The 23,680-nt window shown below is 42.7% G+C and overlaps 1 long non-coding RNA gene across 1 annotated transcript in view; it reads right to left on the reverse strand.

Moving 5' to 3' along the window:
* Positions 1-23,680, reverse strand: part of LOC138760012 (uncharacterized) — a 63,862-nt gene that overhangs the window by 20,948 nt on the left and 19,234 nt on the right. Inside the window, exon 2 of the long non-coding RNA XR_011355327.1 lies at positions 208-314. This is a non-coding gene — a long non-coding RNA (uncharacterized lncRNA). The remainder of the gene's footprint in view (positions 1-207; positions 315-23,680) is intronic.

Below are 23,680 nucleotides of genomic sequence, written 5' to 3' on the forward strand. Positions count from 1 at the left end.
GATTTCTGTTTTCCTTTCTGTTTTTGATCATGAGATTTGATGTGTGTGTAGACCATGCTCTTTCTTACTAAATCCATAAAGAAGCAGTGGGTTGTCCCAGTGTCTTCAAACAAAAAAATGAACAAAGGCAATCCTTTTTCAGGAAGGCACAACTAATAAAAACCTTTACCAAACAAAGGAAACAATATTTAAAAAAAACAATATTACCATCTATGGCAGTTACTTGCTCTCGAATCCTGAGAACTGCATAGCAGTGCACACTGCTTGTGTCCTCACCCGGACACAGACTGCATGGTGGCCATGAGCAGCATGTCCTATAGAATAAGCACAAATGAGATAGTCAGATCTGTCCAAGTGGTGAAGAGACACAAAATAGCATAGAGGGGTCGGCTTTGTTTGGAACCAAAAGCGATTGGGGAGATCGTAAAATAATTTTCATCAGTATTCACTCAAGAAACAGGAACAGAGTTGTGGGAAGTAAGGAAAACAAGCAGTGAGGTCATGGAACCTATAAAGATTAGAGAGGAGGAGATCTTAAAGCAAATAAGGATGGGGAAATTCCCCAGGACCTGACAAGACAATCCCTTGGACCTTGAGGGAGGCTAATGAAGAAATTGCAGGGGCTCTGGCAGAAATATTAAAAATGTTCTTAGCCACGGGTGTGGTGCCAGAGCATTGGAGGGTAGCTCACGTTATTCCATTGTTTAAAAAAGGTTTCAAAAGTAACCCTGGAAATTATAGACTGGTGAGCTTGATGTCAGTAGTTGGTAAATTATTGGAAGGTGTTCTAAGCAATTGGATATACAATTATTTGGATAGCCAGAAACAGATTATGGGTAGTCAACATGGCTCTGTGTGTGATAGGTTGTGTTTAACCAACCTTATTGAGTTTTTTTGGGGAGTTGATGAAGAAAGGCTGTGGATGTTGTCTACATGGACTTTAGTAAGGCCTTTGACAAGGTCCCACATGGGAGGTTAGTCAGGAAGGTTCAGATGCTCAGCATTCATTGTGAATTAGTAAATGGGATTCGACAATGGTTGGACAGGAGAAGCCAGAGAGTAGTGGTGGAGGCCTCTGACTACTGGTGTGCCTCAGGGATTAGTGTTGGGACCATTGTTGTTTGTCATCTATATCAATGATCTGGATGATAATGTGGTAAATTGGATCAGCAAGTATGCAGATAACACTAAGATTGGCGGTGTTGTGTAGTGTTGCGGAGAGAGTGGAGGGCAGAGCATTCTGAGGAGGTGAGTTTGGAATATGAGAGGGGTGTGGTAAAGTTGAGATGATTGATGTCTTGGCGGCACTTGCAAATAAAAAGGTGTTGGGGAAGTCAGAGAAGGGAAGTGGGGAGGATGGGGAGGTCAGGGTGGCAGAGAGGAGTGTAGGGTGCAGCCAGAGAGGTGGGGGGGGGGGAAGAGAAGAGGTCTAAGTATTGAGGGGTAGGGGAGAAGAGGGGGGCAGAGAGGAGGAGATGGGGCAGAGTAGGGAGGGGTGGAGGAGTAGTGAGGGGGATAAGTGAGTGGGATCCAGTAGCAAGGTCAGGACTCTGCTCACATTCAGGGAGGGGATTCCCCAAACTTCGGCGACTAAAAGCCCAGATAATGGAGGAGGACCATAGAAACAATGACCAAGAGGTCAGAGTTAGAGGTGTGCAAATATTTAGGAGAGGTATAGGGTTGAGAAGGTTAGAGTTCAGGAGGTTACAGGATAGGGAATGATCAGACTATGGCGAATTTTGAAAAAAAAGAGGGTTTTACAATTAAGACACAGCTTATTAGTATTCATATTTAGTAAGTTAGCAAGCATTGAATGATGGATGAAATGGGCAATGTCAGTAAGGACTTGAACAGCAAAGATTTGCATAATAGAATGGGGAGCCTTGGGCTTCCATGAGATCATGCTTGTAATACTCCATACAGTTCTGACCTCTGTGTCTTAAAGCTGATGCACTGCACGTCCACGAGATTTAAAAGTGTTTGGCCAATGAGGGTGACTGAACTAGCTAGACCTGGAAATTAGAAGGACAGGGAATCTCATTAAAACATTGCAGGATTGACAGGGTAGCTGCTGAGAATAAATTCCTCACGCTGGTAAGTCCAGAACTAAAGACTGTGGCATTAACACCAGCGACTGGTCACTTCAGAGTTATGTGAGGTGAAAGAGGAGGAAATGCTTTACTCAGGAGATTGTAAATCTTTGGCACTCAACCCAAGAGGGTTATGACTGTTTAGCAATTAAATATATTTAGCCCACCTCACTGACAAAAGGCAAAGGAGGAAAAACCCAACACTCAACCCCAACCAACCAATTTTCCCCTGCAACCGTGTCTGCCCGTCCCGCATCGGACTTGTCAGCCACCAACGAGCCTGCAGCTGACGTGGACATTTACCCCCTCCATAAATCTTCGTCCGCGAAGCCAAGCCAAAGAAAAAGATATTTAGGAATGAAATCTTCATATTCTCCATAGCTCAGGGAATCAAAGAATATAAGGTCTGGGCAAGGAAGTGAATGTGAGGAGAAGTATCAGGTGGGTCATTTACCCTTTCACTACTGCCTTTTTTTTAAAATATAATTTGATTTCCTAATTGCTCACGATGTCTGCAAGATGAAATTTTTATGATCCTTTTTTCCGAATATCAAGGTTGACCAGTCTGCACCCTCTTAAAGGATATCCTGATGTTCTATTTTCTGAACAGAGGACTGAATGCCCAAAGATCAGACCTGAAAACCATTGCAGTCAGGAAAATGTCTGTCTAAGAAAGAGTCATGGGAAATTGGGATACTTACTGCATGATGTAGATTTCAGATATAATAATATGGTCTGAGAGATTAAAGTTATTCAAAATACAAAGAGGAAGTGCCACGAAAGAGATGCAGTCTATTGAGGTATTGTCCATATTCATAGAGAAAGACAGCACAGAAATGTCCAGCTGCCCGTCAGATCTGCACCAACCATTAATTACTTATTCGACTTGAATCACATTTGCTTTTATTTCCCCGATTCTCACCAACACCGTCCAGATTTTACTACTCACCTACATATTAGGGTCAATTTGCAAAGCCAGTTAGCCAACCAAACTACATATCTTTGGGATGTGGTGGGGGGAAGGGGGGTGGAGCCAGATCCCAAGAACTATGTGCAAACAGATACCACCCGAGGTCAGGATTGAACCCCTGTTGTTGGAACAGTGAGGCAGTGACACTGCTGACTACACCATCTTTGCTCAGGAAGGAGTTACCTCGGAACATGACGACAAATCCTTTTAAATAGTGATCAGTCTCCCCTGGAACTTGAACCATGCACATTGAGTAAAGGTTAGGGGTTTGAAAAGGACAGGCATCCAGGGCAGTTTCCCACTTACACATTCATGACTTCTGGATAATAGTGGACGGACCTTACATAACAACTCCAAAAGTTTGAGACTGAATACCATCAATGCTTCCAGTATTTTGGAAAGAAGGAACTTTTGAATAGCTGACAGGATGATTTGCAAATGACAATGCCAACCATTACAAATAACTGGGAGTCTATCCAGAACACAAAAGCACTGGTGTAGGAGACGTGCTACATTTAAACCAACCAGGGACAAAGAGGCTTGGAAGTACCATTGTGGTAAAAGCTGCTGGGTGCCACCAAACGTGCCAGAGATCGTGCTGCCTGGAGGAAGGTGGCCTTGAAAATGAGTACCAACTTCCCACACCCCCACCACAGCAGAACAACGCCACACAAATAGTGAAATGCAAGGCTGGACATTGATAACGGCGTTTTGTCCCCAACTTAGTCCATCGGATCATTTTGTTATTATAGATGCACTCTACATTATTGCAAGCTCCTCAGAGAGTTTGAAGCAAAGGAACAGTTTTTGATCTGCCCAATCTAAAAAAGGACTAGACTATTTAGCCCCCTTTGGAATTCAGCTTTACTCTTACTCTAAGGAGTGGGTTCCTCCTGGGCAACAGATGTGCAAAAGAAATTTGACTTTCAATATCAAAGTCAATGAGCATAAATGGGCTATTTTTTTTGGGCTTGTTAAAATTCATTTATGATTCCTTAAATCATTGAAATTAGTCAACACAACTGTTTGGTCTTTGATGAAAGACAACTATATTTCTTTAATTATGTTGCTTTCCCTTCAAATATCAAAATACTTTGTGGTATAAGTTGCCACAGAAAATAATCCATATTTCTGGCTTAATATAAAGAAAGTGCCAAGGCTTTGAACTGCTCCTCTCACTTTGGCTTTTCTTTGAGAAACCCCTCCCATTTGCGATTAAAATGGATGTTTCACACTGTTTGATTAGCGTAAGTGCTGTTCACCAGCAGCTCCCATCTCATGGCTCAGGGCTCAGCTTGTGGCCTTGCAGATTATTCATCTCCCTCGGCAGGAGCTCTCACTTATTCTTTGCAAAGCTCTTGGCTTTTCAGAAAGTTTCCAAGAGGTCACTGGAATATACACAAGCTTGTATTCTATTCACAGGTGAGCATTCTATATTCTTCAAACAGGTCACAGATAGGGCAGAAACTCTTAGGCAGTACTTCATTTTTCTATAACATGATACAGAGGGCTTTCTTTGTAAGTCTTTGATAAAATGCTTTGCTGGTACCTCAGAGATTCATGTAGATTCTTATTTGAATGCCCGTAATTAGCAAGTCATTCAAGATTAATTTATTTGCATCTCCACATTCAATTTTTATTATGTCTTATATATGAACGGATCACAAATAAACACGAAGCGAATCTATTTCAGGGGCCGTGAATCAAATCTCCACTTTGCTCCTTTTCTGGGACAAAACGCACTTTGAATTTCAATTGCATTGCATAACCATTTGTCGCATCTTCTCTTCCATTTGCACGATTTCTTTTCAAGCACATTTGGAAGATTAGCGAAATAATTTGCAAAATAATCAGGCAAAACAGTGGACAGAGTCCCATGTGCATATGACCCAGAGGATCAGAGATTGGGATTGTGAAACATTCACTAGGCCTTTTCAGATAGCCCAAAAGTTGAGATGTAAAGGCGGAGAAACTCCGCAAAAATGCATAATCATCTACCTTTCTGAATGTGTGGAGGCGGTCTCCGATCCACATATTCTAACCCCTCTCCAAGATGGATAACCTCCACAGCGCAGCCCTCTGCTGATCAGTCTGAATGTACAGCCGCGCTAAGCAGCTGTTTAGGGGCGGGCCGATGATGCCGTCAGCCCACGACTCATCTCCCCACTCACCCCTCTCCTTCCAAATCAGATGTAGTCAGGACATCAGGGACCGTCGGGGCAGCGAGGGCCGTCGGGGCAGCGTGGGCTCACGGGACGGTCAATGTGGGCTGGGACAGCCACACCGGGCTACTTTGGCCTTCAGGGCCACTCTCTGTGGCTCAAAATGGGCAGAACATCTGGATCTGTTCTGGGAACCATAGAGCGGTTTCAGCTGCATGAGGGATTATGGGTAGGGAAGTGGGCCATTGCTCTGCCACATATTGATGACGGGTGATGCTACACCACCAGTTGGCCCACCTCTGTCGGATCCGGAGGGTGCTACGAGGCCCCTCTGGATATGAGTGGGATGCTGGAGCAGCCTTTTAGGGCTGCTGTCTGAAAGGCAAGTTCCCATTTTTCTATCTGCTCTGTAGTTGGTCTCAAGGCAGAGGCCTGACATGAAATGGCCTACTGTTAACAGTGGCAATAGTTACCTTAGTGGTTAGCCCAACGCCAGCAATTTGGGTTTGAATCCACCTCTGTTTGTAAGGAGTTTATTCGTTCTCCCTGTGAACTACGTGGGTTTTCTCTGGGTGCTCCGGTTCACTCCCACGTTCCAAAGCGTATAGGGTTGTCAGGTCAATTGGGTGTAATTGGATAGTGTGAGTTTCATAGGCCAGAAGGGCTCCTCTACCTAGCTATGTCGCTAAAATAAAATAAAAATAAGGCAGTTGCACGGAGGGTGACATTGAATTTTGATGGAAGAGAGCCTTGAACATGACCATAAGCAGAAATGTGGATGAAGTGGGAGCATATTTTCAATGACACCATTAGCTTTTGTCAGTGCTACTACACTACTGGGCATCACCTGAGAAGCAGTCAGCATCATGTAGTGATATATGTTGAACAATCAATGCTGCAGGAGCAAAATTGCAATATTTTGATGGGATTTCAAAAAAAGGACTGCACACATCTCTAGTTCCATACCATCAAACAAGAAGTGGTTGAGGTTTATTTTTTCTGAAGTACTTGTTGGATGTTCATCAGTAAACATGTAAATATAGACCTTTAATTTAAGATGGTCTTTGACATTCATTCTTAACTTTCTAGTCTGAATAAATATTTATTGAAGAAATCAAAAGATTTGTTCAAGGAACCAGTCACCTGGGTATGTTCACGTCTGCTGCAGGCTCGTTGGTGACTGACAAGTCCAATGTGGGACAGGCAGGCGTGGTTGCAGGGGAAAATTGGTGGGTTGGGGTTGGGTGTTGGGTTTTTCCTCCTTTGTCTTTTGTCAGTGAGGTGGGCTCTGTGGTCTTCTTCAAAGGAGGTTGCTGCCCGCCGAACTGTGAGGTGCCAAGATGCACGGTTGGAGGCGATATCAGCCCACTGGCGGTGGTCAATGTGGCAGGCACCAAGAGATTTCTTTAGGCAGTCCTTGTACCTTTTCTTTGGTGCACCTCTGTCTCGGTGGCCAGTGGAGAGCTCGCCATAGAACACGATCTTGGGAAGGCAATGGTCCTCCATTCTGGAGACGTGACCCACCCAGTGCAGTTGGGTCTTCAGCAGCATGGATTCGATGCTTGCGGACTCTGCCAGCTCGAGTACTTCGATGTTGGTGATGAAGTCATTCCAATGAATGTTGAGGATGGAGCGGAGGCAGCGCTGATGGAAGCGTTTTAGGAGCCGTAGGTGATGCCGGTAGAGGACCCATGATTCGGAGCCGAATAGGAGCGTGGGTATGACAACGGCTCTGTACACGCTGATCTTTGTGTTTTTTGCACCCCTCAACTTGCTAACAACCATTTGTCACCACTTCTGACGATGTTGCTGGCAGTGGCGGATTAACGACCAGCCAGGTCCCTAGGCTGAGCTTTAGTATGACTCCCCCTGACCTTGCCCCCCCCCCCCTCGCCCTTCATTGAATACAATAAACTGACTAAGTTACATTAAATAACATATTAGGGGACTCCAAAGTGGTCAATATCAACCCCAGGGGGTGGGAATCGATGGGATTATCCAAGGAGTTGGAAAATGCCAGGAAGGGTCGAAAGGGGGTCGATAAATGCTGGGGGGTGGGGGGGAGGCGATTGAACTTTTGTGGTCAAAAAAATTGTCCAAGGTCCTCACTCCTGCCCTGGAGCCTGAGGTCCCTGCTAAGCCTACTCAGCCAAATGGTTAATCTGCCACTGGTTGCTGGTTTTAACTGTTAAAATATTCAATTAAATTTGGCAAATGGAATGCAAAACTTCACACCAATCTTCTGCACAAAGATATTATGGATAAACTTTCAGTAGATCAGTAGTGTAAGTTTTGCAGAGAAGAGCTGCGTATATTGTTAATACTTAGACTTGACAAATATAAATGTCCCGTCAACAGTGCAATGATATTGACAGACATTTGTTTCTCAGCCATTTTGAAAGCATTGTGTTCTTATACTGCATGGTTAATTACGGGGTGAATCAAGTTTGAATTCAACTCCATGGGAAACTGTATTGTAACGTGCCTATATCACCATTACACAAAATCTCACCTCTGAGATTGTGAGCTTCCTACCAGCATGGTGCCCATATCCACGTAGTACAAAACTGGCCCAGAGTGATAGCAAAGGCTATCTTTGATGTGTGTTTCCTTGGCAACTGGAGTGCCAGTGCAGTCATGTGACTTCACTGCATCACCAATGCTCTGGGGCACCTGCGCAGCTAGATTTAAGGTCTTTAATCTACAGCAATGTAAACACTGCAGAGCCTTCAGAGAGGGTCACGCTGGACATTAGAGGAAGGCAGCTAACAGGAAATGAAACAATATTAGGGACTCAAGAGCTTCTTTTAGTTTCACAGAAACAAATGTTTTCTATTACATGTTTTTAAATGACATCCTGAAAAAGGCATGCTGCCGAACAACCCCAGCATAGAGCCAAAATCTGCAGCTATTTGACATGTGTTTGTCGTTACAATACCATCTGAGAAAAATCAAATCCTAGATTTAACAGGGTGCTGAAATTACTTTGCTATCCAGAAAGAATGATGAATCGCTATTCTCAATAATATTTGAGGTTAGAAATCTTCCCACATCCCACACGAACCCCAGTTCATCCTCCCCCACCAGCCACCCCGTCTACATCAACTTCATTCATGGACATTCAAGTGGCAAACTTTGATACCAGGACTGTTAGACTTTCTCCCATTTCAACTCTGCAGCATCTTCCATTGAATGGTCGTTGAACAGTCTTCAAAACCTCACTATTGTGAGGTTTGACACCAGGCAAAGTGGGTGCAAAATTCATTCTCCAGATACAGGTTTCTGGCATTTGTCTTAGTTTTTGGCTGTGTTTTACAATGTTTTGTGGGTTAACATGGTTTTGTTCTACAATGAAGTTTAGTTTAGGCCATTGCCCCACTAAGAAACTGAATGCACCAACACAAATCAACACCGTTTTCACATCAGTTGCTATTCATAGTGCAATTCTTTTTGAATTGTTCTGGGCAAAATTATTGAGTGATCCTGGAATAACTAGATCTTCACAACGGATCTCCATTTACCATGGCATCAACTCCATTGATCCATCCACTCCAGTGGAAGAAACCCTTAAACCTGAAAAGGCCTACAATCCTCCCATTGGCAAAGCCCTTAGTCCTCCGAGAGCTCCAACCCAGATTCTTCAGGCACAATCTCTGAAAATCTCAACCCCAAACACTGCCCCCATCCCACTCAGGCACTTACCACTTTCTCCCTCCCCTGGCCATCAACTTCCCAACTGCCTCATCCCCATTCTTCCAGAATGACTTTGCTCCTTGATGCATCCTCCCTCCCCTCCAAATATCAAATTGATCAACCAATCAAGCTCTCTGTCTTCTCTCAACCTTAACCTGCAACACCCTCCATCCTGGACAGCATATTTTCAACCATAAAAGTTATAACCTCCTTTCAGTAGTGCCCCATACCTCAAGAAATATTCACTGCAATTTTACCTTCCAGATAGTATGGGGTCTATCTTAAGACTAAATATGCAGATGACCTTTTGATGGCATAATTGGAGTGGCATCGAGCAGAGATATTTTGGCCATGAAGGGGCCCAGTAAGATGTATCTACAGATTGCCTTTTGGGCCAATCGAAGGAATATGCACTTTTCAGCCACACCAGGAAAATGTTGGGCCCTCAAATAGTTTTCCCCACAAAAGGAAACCATTCCCCTGTGGGTTCAACAGCTACCTCCTGCTGCCAAATGTTAAAGGCCAGGCAGTCAACTCATGATATGTTAATGATGCTCCACCATAAACATCAACTGAACCTCCCTGAAAGGCAGACACAAATCTTTTTTTTGCCTGGGGGGGGGGTTAAAATCAGACCCTAAGTGGCTTATTTCCATTTGATAACTGCTACAAGGTGGGGGGAACTAAGGAAGGAGGGATCAGGTTATATAAAAGAATTTCCTAAAGATCTATAGATCAAGCTGAAGCTCCTCTGGCAAGGAACAGAATGCTTAACAATTTTAGCAACCAAAGTTCCAAGAGGAAAGGTAAACCTAATTACTGCCAATACTGATAACACAATGGTTCAATTGAACAAAGTCGTCAGCTTACTTGGTAAAATCGCATCCAAATGTTCAAGCATTTCTTTACAAAATGGTAAGTGAGCCTTATTACACAAATGGAGTATGTCCTCAGGGACAGTTTTAATAAAAGCAAGAATTTAACACAACTGACATGTTCTGAGCATCTGAAAATCCCCATTGCTCTTTTCATAACTTCCCTCAAGCTTTTCCTTTCTCCAACTAAATTTGACATTGCACTTTAATCCTCGAAATGAATGCTGAAAAATTAATGCGTTACTCCAAAAAAAAGCGGGACCCCCACCCCATCCTCTGTAATTCTTGCACTGAAATCAAGCTCAAATAGGCTGCAGCCACATGATCCATGCGGTCAAACTGCCCTACTACTCTCCAATCTCTCAGTAGGGAAGCTCAGTGATATTCCCTTCGACAGATATTTCCTTCACTCGCTCCAAATGACTTTGGACTGGTAGCAACTTGATGGCAGTGTCAGCAAAACCAAAGCATTTACTGCCATCAACTGCCTGCGTTCTGCTTGAATGTTAAAAAGAACTTGGCAGGAAATTCCTTCAGCCAGCCCATCATAGAAATATTCCTCTCTCAGATGCTGTGTGCATCAAGTGATAAATAATCCACTTAATTCTCTTTTTTTTTGGAGGTGATCAGGTCATTTGTGTGGGTGTACAATACTGTTATTTGTTACTACTTTGGTACTTGATAGCCTCATCGGTCAGGTGACAAAGCAGCAGGTTAGGTACACGGCCTACGTATTTCCCAAACTTCCAATGACATTACAAGCTTGCTACAAAATGTGCAAACTTTAAAGTCTTGAAAGTAAAGGCAAGGACACAAATCAGACAACTCCAAAAAGAGAAGAATGACAGGCCTGTGGAGCTGAGAAAAAGTTTCGTCAAAGACCAAAGAGTTTTTCACCTCAGGAGGGCTTGCCTTTCACTCACCCCACCCACTGAGGCCAAAACTTTGAAATACAGAGCCAAAGGAACAACAAGGATTCAGGCCTTGGGCCATTATTTATTATTTATTTTGATGGTGTATTACATTAATTAATCTGAGCAGATCGGGAAAAGCGAAAATCTTCAACATCGCCGTTCTTTTAAAGCTATGCAAATCTAACTTCTAATCTAAAAAGGCTCCACATGATGTTTTTTCCTGGATTGAAGTAGAAGTGAATTTGAAATACGTGGAATGTTTGTATAAATTCTAAATTGATGACAGTAACTGGAACATGTATGATTCCTACCTTTATGACAGATTTAAGAATCATCAGGTTTTCAAACACCTTTGAAGTTGTGTGGAACCATTGGATACTTTGCTGGTGACCTCCAAAGCACAAATTACTTAAGTTTTGTTGGTCTTGAGACATCAAAGCCATCGCAAGCTAAATGAATGTGGCAAAAAAGGTTTTCGTAAAAGGAAATCAAATCAGCATTAATTGTAACTCTGTGGCAATGATACTGTCAATCGTGCAGAAACATTGATATTTTAAATATTTAAATCATCTTCTGTGGCATTAGATGCAGTGACCTTGAGCTCATCTCATGCCATTCACGGTGGTGCAAGAGTGTCGTGGGTCACTATGCCTCTCTATGGATGCAGTATAAAGAGCAAGAGCTTAGGTTGCAAGGTTCAAAGAACAGCATTGTTGAGCTTCCTTGTTTAATGCAGCACTGAACCTGACATTTTTCGTTTCAATGCGCCATTCCCTTATTGATGTGTTGCAAGTGCTTGCAGTTGTCAGTATGTAGCCCAGCAGGAGTGTTTGTTGCTGCCTGCTCTTAAAGGGACAGGCCACATTCCTCCAGTCTCAAGTGCGCGCTACTGCGGAGTGAATAGAAGGCACGATGGGGTTGGAAATTCCATCGAGTGATGGAGGGACTTGGCCAGGCTGGCAAAGAGGCATTGGGATGCACGAAAACTGCAGCTGCGAGCTTTCAGTAGGAGATTGTAAGTGCAAATTCCGCAGGTGAATGCCTGCATTTGGGGATGCCGAAAGGCGTCCAAATTCTCTCAGCTCCTCCGCCCTGTTCCATGGGCTGAAGAAAGAAAAGAAACAAACGATGACTATTCTCCTTAACTAAGGGGAAATGTGACAGTGAAGATCAAAAAGTGAGATTGTCAGCAACAGCTTTAATGGAACCCGAGGCCAGGAACGTGAGACTCTAAGTGGCCCTGCCTCCCATAGCACGCAGTTACGGCACTGAATGCCATTGGAAGTCAGGCATATGGGCGCCAGGAATGTCATTTCAGTGTTGGCCCTTTAAGTGGAGCATTTTCAGGGAAACTGGTTCATCAAGCCTGGTTGTGCTGTGAGCAAAGCCAGAACTACTGTTGGCCAACAACGTGCTGCTGGAGGAGCTCATTGCTTGCTCAAGATCCAACATCTGCAGCTGTGGTTCTCCAGAGCTGCCATTGTTAAGTAAGGGTGAAAACTTATTTTCCCTAAATTCTCCTTTGACTTTCTTTTTTGTGTTCAGGTGGAAGGTATTGTGGTGGGGAGGGCATCTGTTGAGTTGCATGCTTCACCAGAGTAAGGCAATGAAGAAAGTGCAGGCTGTGTGGTATACGTGTGTATCCATTTGGCCTAGAGCCGGGAAAAAAAAAACAGTTAAAGCATCGACAACTGGATGACCATCATCGGAAGACCACTGTTAGTACGCATCAGAAACAACATCTCCTCCTCACTGACGATCAACACAGCACATCTCAAGGATGCGTGCTTAGCCCACTCACTCTATACCCACGACTCTGTGGCCACGCACAATTCCAGTGCTATCGACAAGTTTGCCAATGACACCACAGTCGTCAGCAGAATCACAGACGGAAAGGAGGAAGCGTACAGGAGGGGGGATCGATCAGCAAGTTGAATGGTGTCACAGCAACAATCTTGCACTCAATGTTAGCAAAACCAAGGAGCTGATTGTGGACTTCCAGAAGGGGAAATCAGGAGAATAGGAACCGGTCCACATCGAGGGGTCAGTAGGGGAGAGGGTAAAGAACTTCAAGTTCCTGGGTGTCAACATCTCTGAACATCTGTCTGGAGCTTCTGTATTGATATAATCATGAAGAAGGCTCAAGTGGCTATATTTCATGAGGAGTTTGAGGAGATTTGGTATGTCACCAAAGATACACATTTCTAAATATGTACTGTGGAGAGCATTCTGACTGGTTGCATCATTCTCTGGTATGGAGAGCTGTGAATCTCCAGCGCCATCACGTGCATCAGTCTCCACTCCATTAAGGACATCTATAATAGGTGGTGTCTTAAAAAAGCAGCCTCTATCCTCAGGGCTTTTGACAAGGTCCCACATAGTAGACTGGTCCACAGGGTGTGATTATATAGGATCCAGGTGTTGCTAGACTGTCGCGTAAAGAACTGGCTTGATGGAAGGAGTTAGAGGGTGGTAGTGAAGGTTGTTTTTCAGATTGAAGGTCAATGACCAATGGTGAGCTGCAAAGATTGGTTCCATATCTCCTGCTGTTTGTTATAAATTATTGTAATGATTAATACATTTGTGGATGAGTCCAGATTTGGTGGTATGATGGACAGTGAAGAGAGTGGGAAAGTGGGCGAAGGAATGGTAGATTACTAAAACAAGTGTGAAGCAATGCATTTTGGGAAGTTTAACCAAGGCAGGACTTAGACCGGAACTGAGAGGGCCCTGAGGAGTACAGTTTTGCAGAATAGAGAGACCTTGGAGTTCAGAAACTCAGTTCCCTGAAAGTGGTGACGAAGTAGTGAAGACAAGACATGTCTGTCTTCACCAGATGAGGCTCTGAGCATAAGAGTTGGGACATTGGGTTCATCAAATGATGAGAAAAATGTGCTTAAGCTGCAGAGGGTCCAAAGAACCCTCACGATGTTGCTGCCAGGATTGGTAGGCTTGAGTTACGAGACAAGACAAGAAAGGCTTGCATTATTTTCCCTGGAATGAAGAAGGCTGACAAGTGATCTTCTCGAGCTTTATAAAATCATGAGAGCATTGGTAAGGGAGATGGTCGTAGTCTTTTTCCCAGGGTTGACTATTAGAGGGTATAGGTTTAAGGTGAGGGGGGATGATTTGAAGGGGAATTATTTCACATAGAGGGTAGTTGGTAAGTGGAATCAGCTGACACAAGAAGTGGTAGAGGGGGGTGCAATTACAATGTTTAAAGGACATTTGGACAGGTTCATGGCTAGGAAAGCTTTAGAGGGTTAGGGCCAAATGCAGACAAATGGGACTTGCTCAGGAAGACACATGTTAGAATGGATGGGTAAGGGGCCAAAAGATTTAAAAGCCTGCAGAGTTGCCATGGGTCACTGGCACCATTTTTTGGGGGATATTGTTTATTTAGATATTGATAATGCTTGGATATAAAGTGAAAAAGTAAAAGCCCTTAAATGAATCCCTTATTGAGATCATTGTTGAGGAATCTGATGGTGGAGGGGTAGCAGCTGTTTCTGAATCTGGTGGTGCGAGTCTTGTGGTATCTATACTTCTTTCCTGATGGCAGCAGAGAGAACAGAGCTTGATAATTGCTGCTGCTCTCTGACAGCAACATTCCCTGTAGACATTCTCAATGATGGGGAGGGTTTTGCCTATGATGTCCTAGGCCGTGTCCACTACCTTTTGCAGGGCTTTACGCTCGGGTATCTGTCATCAGTGATGACAGCCAAATGCTTGTGTCCCCATACCAAACCATGATGCAGCCGGTCAACACCACACATCTGAAGAAATTTCCCAGGGTTTCTGATGTTATATAAAACCTCCACAAACTCCTGAGAAATAGAGATGCTGAAATTAGTCCAGGAAAGATAGTCCGAGATAGTGACTCCCAGAAATTTAAATTTGCTCACCCTCTCCACCTCTCATCCCTCAATGAAAAATGGATCATACACATTTAGTTTTCCCTTCCTGAAGTCAACAATCAGGTCTTTGATTTTGGTGACATTGAGTGCAAGGTTGGTATGGTGCAAAGTTTCAATTTCCTTCCTTCCCGTATGTGGCTCATTGCCCCTTTTTAATACCATGGTATCTTCAGCGAATTTGTAGATGGTGGTGGTATTGTTGTACCAAGCTACACAGTCATAGGTGTAAAGTGAGTAGAGCAGGGGGCTAAGAACACAGTGCTGTGGTGCTCCAGTACTGATGGAGATTGTGGAAGAGATGTTCTTACCAATCCTCACTGATTGTGGTCTGGAGGTGGAGATCCAGGATCCAATTACACAATGGGGTTTTAACTCCCAGGTCTTGGAGTTTGCTGATCAGTTTTAAGCATATGATGGTATTAAATGCTGAACCATAGTTAAAAATAAAGAGCATCCTGATGAATACATCTTTGCTGTCCAGGTGTTCCAGAGCTTAGTATACCACCAGTGAAATGGTGTCCACCATAGACCTGTGGCCAGGATGGGTGAATTGGAACGGATCATGTTGCCACTCAAACAGGAGCTGAGATGCTTCATCACCAGCCTTTCAAAATCTCTGTTGATGTAAGTGCCACTGGTCTACACTATCTACAGTATATGCTTCTACCGCATCACAGTAATAAATGTATGATAACTCACTGTGTGTACAGGGGCCTCGCCTGCAATTGAAGTGATCAGTGTAAAAGTAATTATTTCTAAACATTGGTTCTTTTTAGGAAAATGTCATCAGTTTGGATAAACAGTGGGAGAAATGAACAGATTACATTTCGTCTCCACATTGGGATTCATTTTCCCACTTTGAGTCTAGTGTTTAGTTTTTGAACTGAGGTGTATATTTTCTTAAATAGGAATTTTGGCACAATTCTTATCCTTTGAGAGGCACTAATAAGCACAGATCCCAACATACGGCCCAATTTACGCTGAGTGCAAGCACTTTGTCCAAGCACCCTCACGTGGAAGTATCGAGGAAGATCCAATCTACACTTTTCAAAGAACATTTGTATAGCACGTGTTTTGAAAACACATACAAACACACATTACGGATCTGATAGAAGTGGACACAAGATTGGGTGAGGAGAACTGGTCTCCCCCAATGTTCACCTAAAAAAAAATGTATAACTTGAGCGTATGAACATTACAAGCCCCTTTACATACCAACATGAATGGAGATAGTTTTAAGGTGAGAGTTTTAAAGAAGATCTGAGGAATCAATATCTGATAAGTGCTGCCAGTGGAAGCAATTACTACATTTAAGAAACATTTAAATAGATTCCGAAATAGGCCAGGCTTTAAAGGAGCCTAATGCAAGCAAATGGGATTGTGTAGAAAGGCAAAAAGACCAGCATGAATATGATAGGCTGTTTTGTGCACTGGAGAAACTATGAGTTTAGTTTTAAGCTCCAGTTGTTAACGCACACAGTCAAAGGAACAGAGACAAGGCACACATGACTTGACAGAAATGAGATCTAAAACTCAAGTGGTTGATTCACGTAGCACATGGACCAAGCAGTGGTCAAGTCACATTCCAAGGCAGTTCAGTCCGAGCTGTAGAGAGCTTACATTTTACCATATATGGCTGTAGTGAACATTCCTTGGGTACTAATTAAGCAACAGATCATTGACATAAAATAATGAGGTTAATGACTGAGCATGTGCATAGTCACAGGATACTTATAATATATCAGCATGGATGTTGAGTTACAGGATACTACAGGCTGTAATGCCATTTCCGTGCTGTGAATCTCTATTACACACCAAAACACACACAATTGAATGGGGAAATATTGGTTTACCATTGGAAAAATTCCAGCATGTTTCATATATCAATGAATATCTGAGCAATGATATTGTTTCAGGTTGAGCATCAGTCCTTACCAGCAATGTATTGAACCAGCCATCCATATCAGTACTATTTCATCAAATGCAGGCCACATACAGCTAAAGTTTTGTCAAATTCAACCACTCACACAAATTTAGTCCTAATATCTGGGGAAGAATTTCTCAGCAACTGGATTAGTATGTTGCATGAAAAGAAAAGCATCAGATCATTTTTATCTATTGTGTACTCCCCAGTGTAGTGTCTCTTTTCACGAAACATACGATCATCTACCTCAGCACGTTTTAGGGGGGGGCGGCTATGGAGGAGATTTACTCAAATGGGGAACACAGGATTTTGAAAGTGAAAAAAGGCTGAAAACTTCAGGATGGATCTACTTAAAGCAGATAAGGTTCTTCAAACCTGAATAATTTTATTCAGATGCACAAATCTTGAGATGAAGGAGTATTTTCCAACTCTGAAAATTGGTTTAATTGAAGTCAATAGATTTCCAAGGCAGAGTCAAATATGCAGCTACCACGGAACCACACAGTTAACTGAAAGTGGAATTTTACATCATTGTTTCCCTTGACAGAAAGGTCAAGAATGAAAGGAAACATATCAGATATAATTGAGAAAAGAACCATGTGGAGAAATCTTTTATAGAGCAAGTTTTTAATGATCTTCAAGGCATTTCCCTCTTTAGTGAAAATTGATCCAAAGCTAACTTTAGATAGATAGATAGAGGAAGATGGAGTAACCCCTTGGAGAAGATGGGAGCAAACTTTCAACCAGCGGAGCCCCCCCCACCCCGGCCATGCACCCTCCACAGCAACTGTTTGAATAAAGTTTCTGTAAAGTAATGGAGGCGCCCAGGATGAAGATGCCCCCTGATGCCATTTACCATTGGGACGACTCTCCCAAAGTGTCTCCCTATTCCTGCTTAGTAGGAGACCTTTATTAATATTAAGATATTAATAAGGTTTTATCTGTAAAATTGGTGGGAGTGGGGTTAATTATGACGGTGGCACGATCAATAAAGTGGTTAGTATTTAGGACTACAAAACTGATTTTTTTCAAATCACTTAACATTTTGTGCACTGTCTTTTAAACTGTTTATTCTTAATGCAGGAGTATTAGTTAGGCATTGTAGGAGTGTGTCTCAGGCAACCAGAAATTTGCATATCAAGCATCCGCAATCCCCGTAGGTGCCAGATGCCAGGGATTTTTCACACACACACACACACACACACACACACACACACACACACACACTACACACACACACACACACACACACACACACACAGTCCTTGTAAAGGATAAAAAGTTCCAGTCTAGATGGAAGGAAGGGAAATGCTACTAAATTGAATGGTCTTTCCAAGAGCAACACCAGATGGGGTGCACTGGGCCTCCACCATCAGTCTTGATTAATTCAATATTTCTTGGTCGATTATGAATGTTCTCAATTTAAATTCTAATCAGGTAATGAAAAATTAAAATTAATTTACCAAATTAAAGTATCTGGAATTAATTCAAGTGAAATTAATTTAGATATCCACTGAGACACGTGAAGTCCTTGTCCAAATGCATGGCTTGAAGATCACAGCTCAAATGATCAACAGGTAAACATGAATACTGAAATCTTCTTCCTGAGATGGTTTGTATGTGACTTTGAAGAACTAATTTTGCCGATTATAAAACATCCCTAAGCCAGATGAATGAATTTGAAAGCAATGTCGTAGGCAAGTTGTATTTCTTGCTGAATATTGATTGTCCAATGTAAATTTTAGGTGTAGGGTTGGTCAACAACATGCCACATTATGTACCATTTGTTTACACCTGAGTTTTTTGACACAGTAATTCATGAATGACAGCCAAATGCTTAGTCTAGATCACACATGTCAAACTCTGGCCCGTGATATAATTATATTTGGCCCGCAAGATCATTTCAAAAATGTATTAGAGGTGGCCCACTGGCCGCCGCGCCAGTATAGCGCATGCACAGCTAATACTATAAATCCCAGAATGCATTGGCATCAGCCTGCTAATCGCCCCCACCTCCTCTGTTTACGTTGCAGGGTCTCACCGTGGACTCTGGTTTTGGGGCCTGGCCGGTGTCAGGGGAAGCCAAGGCCGCTTCCCAGCGCCCGGAACCGGAGGCCTCGGGCCTGACCTCGCCAGGACCGTTGCCCACTCCCCCTCCCTGCCGCAGGCCGACCCGCGACTCACGGTGACGGGGCCGCTGATCCGCCGAGATGCCGCCCTGCAGCAAGAGCCGATGCCCCCGCACTGTCGTTGTCCAACCTGATCGCCCGCAAACCCCGCCCTCCCGCACACAGGCCTGAGTAAGTATTATGAACTTTAATCTCAGGATAAAACGATCTTCCAATAGTTTCATGTCACAGTGATAAATATATTCCTGGTTAAAAATGGTCCTGGATACAAGCTCATTAGGCATAAAACTTGAAAAGTGTGTAAATCAAAGGATATCTGTACCAATGGAAAAAGGGCATGGCAAATAACCCTGCTAGAGTTCATGCCCACAATCAGTCACCCATTTGATTGTTTCAGGAATCCTGTTATTCTCCCACATTCTCAATAGCCCTCAGATTTTACGATTCGACAGCACACTAGCAACATTTGACAAATCCTCTATAGAGAAATATTATTTATTGAATATTTTATTTCTCATTTGTTAATGCTTCTGGAAAGAGTTTATCCAAAACTATTATTAAACATTTATTTTAATAAGAAAAAGTTTAACATTCCATATGTTGAAAGAAGAGATGTTGTTGAAAACTTTCAATCAATATTTAGTTCGGCCCTCGACTTAGTCCAAGTTTTTAATTTTGGCCCTCCGTGAATTTGAGTTTGACACCCCTGGTCTAGATGAAGGAAAAGAAAATTGGTGCATGCCACTTCAGAGTTAGTCAAAGAACATAAGAAATTGAGGTAGAAGCAGACCATTCAATAAGGTAAGAGCCATTAGAAATGTAATCATTGTTCTCATCAGAGCAGGGAAAAGGAGACTTAATGGAGGTGTTGAGTAATTTTGCAAATCGAGGAAACAGATCGGCAATTCTTTGTTGATTAGATCCAAATTACAGTCCCCAATATACATTATTAGCAATGATTTATAGATGTGTTGCCTGCTAATATATAAGAAGCATGAAAATATATTGGTATATATTAAAAACAAAAATGAGCTTGCCCACTGCTAAATTTGGATATCCAAAAAATGTATATACTACTGTTAAAACAACTTGGTCGAAAAACTTTGTAACTTGTCTGTATTGGTGGAACTAAACAATCTCGACAAATGTTTTGGAACCATTCTAGTGGCAAAAGAAGATCTTTCTCCAGTTTTCAAAGATTAGTCTTTCAAACAAAGTAACTATTATTTGCTTGCAGACATAAACTGCTGGCAGTCAGTCCTTCAGTCAAACATCTGTGGAATTTTAAATGAGATACAACTTGCTAAAGATTAATAAACTAGTATTTAGCAGATTGCTTGCCAGCTCTGAAGTATGCAGGACCCACTTCAAAGTGACTCTGAAGTACAAATGTACGAGTGAAAATCTGTGTGGAATGAGTTATGGGTTTGCCCAACTGTACTTTTTGTACTTAATAAACCAAAATGGCTTTTAACACTGGATTATGTCCTACAATGCACATTATAGAAAAAGAAATTAATTCATGTAATGAAGATAAAAGGAAATGATTGGGATTAAGGGAGTAAGAAAGAGAAATGCAAAATATAAGTTGTAACTGAAGAACAAGATCTGTGGAAAGAGTTTGTGTTTATACTGCATCTCAGTATTATTTCAGGACATTGTAAAGTACTTTACAACAAACAAAGGATCTTTAGTGGAGTCATTGATGTAATTTAGGGATATGTGGCAAATTTATGGATGGCAAGATTCCACAACAAGATAAATATAAAAGAGGACTGAGAAATTTAATTGGACAATATTAGTAAAACCAGCATTTGTGGAGATGAAAATTGAGTCAGGTCAACTTTAATCAATTTTCCAAGTTCTTTGGAGATTTAACACCCTAACAATACTTCCCTGCTATTTTTTTCCAATGGAATACATTTATTCATTTCTATGTACCATTGCTGTATTCTCAGGCTATCTTCTAATTTCCAGGTTGACATAATACATTTTTTTGCTACAGCTAAGGCTATCATAATAAATCTTTTTTGTGGTCCATCCAAATCGAGTCCAAGTTCTTTACTTCTTATATTACTAAGAAGAAAGATCATATAATTTAAGAAATAACATCACAGTATTCGAACAAATTTGAGAATCGTACATGGAACACAACAGAGAAGTCCTACCACGGACCTCCACCACCTAAAATGACAGAAGGAGAAGAAGACGAAATGAACTGACCCAGTATGTAAAAGTAGGAGACACAAATTTCTTGTTTATTTTCATTGTGTGATGACATTTTGTTTAATGGGCTTAATGTATCATATATGTTGAATGTTGAGTGGGTGGGGAGGGGAGGTGAAGGAGGGAGGGAAAAGGGGAGAAAGTGACACTGTGTACATTCAAGAGAGAAATGTTTGTGTGTATTTTGGCCAGTATGGTTCATAGTGTGAAAAATTTTTAAAAAATTAAAAAAACAATACTTCCCTGCTCTTCAACTTGCCCAAATTATGTCAATATTAATGCAAATTCATTTATGCTGAGATTTTAAACTACAGCAGTCTTCTATGCAACTGATACTGTTCTCTTCCACAAGGACAAGCTTTTAATAATACTGATTGTTCAAACCATATACAGTGTATCATTTTAAAGGTCATTCACAGACTGCCTCCTGTAGTCATAGGCAACAAGCCATACAACTTGTTGCAAATCAAACTCAACCTCACCCCCAGTTGGTTTCACCAGATTCACCCCTCAACTTTGAATGGCCACCAGAAATCCTGTAGAACGTGAAATGGTTCCCTGTTCATCAGTTGAACAATGACTATGAGACAGTGCACCTGAAAGACATCCGGCATGGCAAACCTTTTCCACCCAGGCTTTGCAGGAAGGCAACTCCAAACCAAATTTTCCTGCATGAACAAGACCAACATCAGCGACTCTTCTCCAAAGTTGGTCAAAGCTGGATCACCCTCACTTTCAGAAACCTTGTCTCAGGATTCCTGATGGCTAATTGTGTGCCCATTTTTGCTACACAGGAGAGCTTGCTATTAACAGGAGAATGGCAAAAGTAAAGGGGAGCTCAACCCAAGTCCTCCACCAGCTAGAAGGACAAGGGCATCTAAAGCATGGGAACACCACCAACTAGAATTTGCCCCCAAGCTGCACACCATCCTGACTTGGAAAGATGTTGTGCTCCTTCACTGTTGTTTGATGAAAATCCTGGAACAGTCTCACTAATAGCCCCTCTACACCTCAGGGACTGCAGTCATTCGTGAAAACAGCACAGTATCTTCTCAAGGGCATTGAGGGTGAGAAATCAGCCTCCAACCCCACACCCTCTAAAAAGAAACCTTGATATTTAGTGAATGTTGCTTTTGTATTCACATGCCTGTGGTAAACCACTGTCTTCTTTGGCTTGGCTTCGCAGACGAAGATTTATGGAGGGGTAAATGTCCACGTCAGCTGCAGGCTCATTTGTGGCTGACAAGTCCTAAGTGGGACAGGCAGACATGGTTGCAGCGGTTGCAGGGGAAAATTGGTTGGTTGGGGTTGGGTGTTGGGTTTTTCCTCCTTTGTCTTTTGTCAGTGAGGTGGGCTCTGCGGTCTTCTTCAAAGGAGGTTGCTGCCCGCCGAAATGTGAGGCGCCAAGGTGCACGGTTTGAGGCAATATCAGCCCACTGGCGGTGGTCAATGTGGCAGGCACCAAGAGATTTCTTTAGGTAGTCCTTGTACCGCTTCTTTGGTGCACCTCTGTCACGGTGGCCAGTGGAGAGCTTGCCATATAACACGATCTTGGGAAGGCGATGGTCTTCCATTCTGGAGATGTGACCTACCCAGCGCAGTTGGATCTTCAGCAGCGTGGATTCGATGCTGTCGGCCTCTGCCATCTCGAGTACTTCGATGTTAGGGATGAAGTCGCTCCAATGAATGTTGAGGATGGAGCGGAGACAATGTTGGTGGAAGCGTTCTAGGAGCCGTAGGTGATGCCGGTAGAGGACCCATGATTCGGAGCCGAACAGGAGTGTGGGTGTGACAACGGCTCTGTACACGCTAATCTTTGTGAGGTTTTTCATTTGGTTGTTTTTGCAGACTCTTTTGTGTCGTCTTCCAAAGGCCCTATTTGCCTTGGCGAGTCTGTTGTCTATCTCGTTGTCGATCCTTGCATCCGATGAAATGGTGCAGCCGAGATAGGTAAACTGGTTGACCGTTTTGAGTTTTGTGTGCCCGATGGAGATGTATAATTATCTGGTCAGGCATACCCCATTGGCCAGTTGTACCTGTGGCCCACCCCACAGGCTCCTGTATAAAGGAGCACCCTGCAACTCAGTGTAGGACAACCAAACAGTAGGGATATGCTATGTTCTCAAGTGAATTAGAAGCCTTTTGGTTTCTCCACAATAGTCGCCTGAGTAATGGACGGTGCAGCAATGGCAGTGTCATTTGTCTGCATTGTGGGGGTCCCAGAGGTTCAGCTCACACATTCATACCCTTGCAGACACCCCTCTAGCAACTTCCTCTCAGTTGTCCATTGCACTTGAAAACTGTGTAGGTTCCTCTGTGCTGGGAGGAGTCTGCCACTCGCTTCCACCACTCTTTCCCACCCTGTACCTGACGGCATTGTTTATTTCTAGAAGCAACAAGTTTTAATAATGCCAATGATCCAATCTGCCCGCTGAACCTGTGCCAAAGAGAAACAATAGTCTATTTCTTGTGGTCAGAATTCTGAAGAAGGAAGGGGAAATTTGACACTAACGCCCACTGTTCCTGAAAAAGTTTAGTGTTACACAGGGGCAACCTACAACCACAATCTTAGAATTGCAATTGACATCATTCATGAATTTTAAAAACATTTTTGAAACATAATTTGGGCAACAGATAACCCAATTCCAACAGATGGGATACACCACAATTGAACTATGTTTTTGTGATATTAGACAAATGAAACAAAAAAAGAAGACTCCAATATTCTTCGGAATGTGCCTTGGGATCTTTTTTCACCTGGCTAAGATGAAAACAAGGCA

The sequence above is a fragment of the Narcine bancroftii genome, chromosome 4 (genome assembly GCF_036971445.1).
Source record: "Narcine bancroftii isolate sNarBan1 chromosome 4, sNarBan1.hap1, whole genome shotgun sequence".
Classification (NCBI taxonomy): domain Eukaryota; kingdom Metazoa; phylum Chordata; class Chondrichthyes; order Torpediniformes; family Narcinidae; genus Narcine; species Narcine bancroftii.